Source organism: Macrobrachium nipponense, chromosome 14, assembly GCF_015104395.2.
Source record: "Macrobrachium nipponense isolate FS-2020 chromosome 14, ASM1510439v2, whole genome shotgun sequence".
Taxonomy (NCBI): domain Eukaryota; kingdom Metazoa; phylum Arthropoda; class Malacostraca; order Decapoda; family Palaemonidae; genus Macrobrachium; species Macrobrachium nipponense.
In genome coordinates this window covers 97,253,743-97,257,143 of record NC_087207.1, presented here as the reverse complement: position 1 = coordinate 97,257,143, position 3,401 = coordinate 97,253,743, and the positions used below count along the sequence as shown (strand labels likewise).

General features: G+C 38.5%; 1 pseudogene; it reads right to left on the bottom strand.

Annotated features, from left to right (window-relative positions):
* Nucleotides 1–811: 811 nt before the first annotated feature.
* On the bottom strand, nucleotides 812–1,181 carry LOC135226343 (histone H2A-like; annotated as a pseudogene).
* Nucleotides 1,182–3,401: the final 2,220 nt, after the last annotated feature.

Sequence of the window (3,401 nt, the reverse complement as noted above, 5' to 3'; positions counted from 1 at the left end):
TGACAATACACAAAGCACTACACCCAAGAGAAAATACGGACAGACTATACATAACACGAAAGGAAGGAGGGAGAGGACTACTAAATATAGAGGACTGGGTCAACATCGAGAACAGAGCACTGGGGCAATATCTGAAAACCAGTGAAGACGAGTGGCTAAAGAGTGCATGGGAAGAAGGACTAATAAAAGTAGACGAAGACCCAGAAATATACAGAGATAGGAGAATGACAAACAGAACAGAGGACTGGCACAACAAACCAATGCACGGACAATACATGAGACAGACTAAAGAACTAGCCAGCGATGACACATGGCAATGGCTACAGAGGGGAGAGCTAAAGAAGGAAACTAAAGGAGTGATAACAGCTGCACAAGATCAGGCCCTAAGAACCAGATATGTTCAAAGAACGATAGACAGATAGGGTATCAGAACAGATAGGGTGATACGTGCAAATAGACCAGACGTGACGTTGATTGACAAAGTCAAGAAGAAAGTATCACTCATTGATGTCGCAATACCATGGGACACCAGAGTTGAAGAGAAAGAGAGGGAATAAAGGGATAAGTATCAAGATCTGAAAATAGAAATAAGAAGGATATGGGATATGCCAGTGGAAATTGTACCCATAATCATAGGAGCACTAGGCACGGTCCCAAGATCCTTGAAAAGGAATCTAGAAAAACTTGAGGCTGAAGTAGCTCCAGGACTCATGCAGAAGAGTGTGATCCTAGAAACAGCACACATAGTTGATTTTAACTAAGATGTAAATATCTTGAATTGACAAAAGCAGACCCTTGCAAGAGCTAAGATTTACTTCTTCTCGGTCTTCTTGGGCAAAAGAACTGACTGGATGTTAAGCAGGACACCTCCCTGGGCGATGGTCACGCTAGACAGCAACTTGTTGAGTTCTTCGTCGTTGCGAATGGCCAGCTGCAAGTGACGGGGGATGATCCTGGTCTTCTTGTTATCACGGGCAACATTGCCGGCCAACTCGAGGACCTCAGCAGCCAAGTACTCCATAACTGCAGCCAGGTAGACTGGAGCTCCTGCTCCTACACGTTCAGCATAGTTGCCCTTGCGCAACAGCCGGTGGATACGTCCCACGGGAAACTGAAGGCCAGCTCTGCTGCTGCGGGACTGACTTTCCCTTGACTTTGCCTCCTTTGCCGCGACCAGACATGATGAAAGGATATCTCTTGCGATGCGTTAGCTCGAACCGACCACCCAGTCGAATTGGAGGACTGTGATAGGGCAAAAAAAAAAAATAAATAAATAAATAAAAATAATAATAATATAAATCCAATACTATCATAAAACTGATTTTAAAAATATGAGAGGAGACGAATGTGTCACCAATCAAAGAACTAATGAGAGAGAGAGAGAGAGAGAGAGAGAGAGAGAGAGAGAGAGAGAGAGAACAGGTTATAGGCCCATGTCAGAAGGAAAACGTGCTTAATAACGGGAATGGAGGAACTCTATAAAAATCAACAAGAGGTAATCATCTGGTAAAATTCTTGTATAAGACTAATAATATAATACAGATAACTATCTTTTTGCAAACTCTGTCCCAGTTATTATTTTAAAACGATATGAAGCTCGTAAATACAATTTTTAATATCATGCCTGTGGGAAGTCACTCCTTACCAGCCTGTTGAATGTGCAAACGAAGAGTTAATGCGTTCCTTTCGAAGATATTATTAGGAAATTCACAATAATGGAACAAAGCCTTTATCAACGATTATATAAATTAATCGAATTAATGTGCGATTTATATGATTCTGGGATTTTGTTACATAACGGTTTATCACGATATTATGAATTTCCTAGCAAACTGACTTTTTTTCTTTTTTAAAATCCACTGCAGTTAGTGACTTAAACACGTTCCCATTGGCATGAATATAACTTTCAATAATTAGACTTGAATATAGATTTCGGGAAATCCATCCCACATGTCACATTCTTCATTTTTAACAAGTTGATTTTAACTAAGATGTAAATATCTTGAATTGACAAACCGTCCGCTTTCGTTCAATCAGTAGAATTCATTTTCGATCTAGACACGACAGACTTTGGCCGAAAGTAATGCTGCTTGAATTTATGAGACTGGAGAATACTGTTGGCTATCTATGTAACAATGGCACAGTTTGTGTTCAGCATATCACTGATCAGTTAGAACTCTGTTTAATGGAATACCGATACGGAATATGACACCTAAGGGCTTGAACAAATGCAACAATTCATGAACACGTGAGAACCAATACGATTCTGTTGTCATTACTGTCCATGATAATATATAGTATTTCTGCGCTGGATTTCCAGATGGTATCATGAGTCGCTTTAGAACAGATGTGGCCACTGGAATGAAACTATGTGTCTCTTGCTTTATTATGAAATGCATGTCTAATTTTCCTGTACCGTGGACATGTTCACTTGATAAGCATCTTCGAACAACCTTAAGAGTTTTAAACTGACATGACAAGATGGAGATGAGTGTGTTAAGATGATGCTAAGATGAGTTTGTTATGGCTCAGTAACACAGGACGAGAAGTTTGGTGCTAAGAATAACAGAGTAAAAGACAGATGGAATGATAAAGAGGAGGACGACCTAGAAAATGATGGATAGGTAGATTCGAAGGGAAGGTCCTCCACCGATAATCTGGAAGCGAAAGAGGCCTTTAAAGATAGACATGAATAGCGCGTCTTGTGTGAGGAGACACGAGGAGCTGCTGTTGACCTCAGGTGTCATCGTAGACGCCTTTCAATTACTAAGTTTTATTCATCAATAAATCTGACAGAGTTCACGAGCTAGCGAGTAATGGCGAAACATTTCTGAAAATCTCGGGAAATGTAAACATGGAGAGTATACGAGCCAAGAGGAATGCTCTGAAATTGCTTTTAGCAATACCAACTTTTAAAAGATGGGGAAATATGTTGGAATGCGAAAATAAAGTAAGAAATCGACCGGGACGGTTATTTTATAGACGTAAATAGGAAAAAGGAAGGAAAAATGAAGTAAGAAATTCTTTCAATTACGATAAGTCTATTAAAAAATGTTGGGTGCTGGAGAATTCTGCTGCAAATTAAGAAAATAAATATATTACTTTTGGAAATTCTCTGGTTAATTAATGCGATGAATTCTATTTTTTCTCGCTTTCATTCCGTTTTGAATTTTTGTCTAAAGCAATTAATTACTTTAGAGTATATTTAAAAAAAACATATTCTTCAAAAACAAGAACAAATGACGCGAATCAAATCTTAATACTTTACAGTCCATACGAACTTTTAAAGAAAATGTCAATGATAAAATAAAACAATATCGGAAAAGCATTTGTGCTATTATCCGCTGATTTAATCAAAATGTAGAGTGGAAAAAAATCAGTCTTTATCAAATTCTTTATTC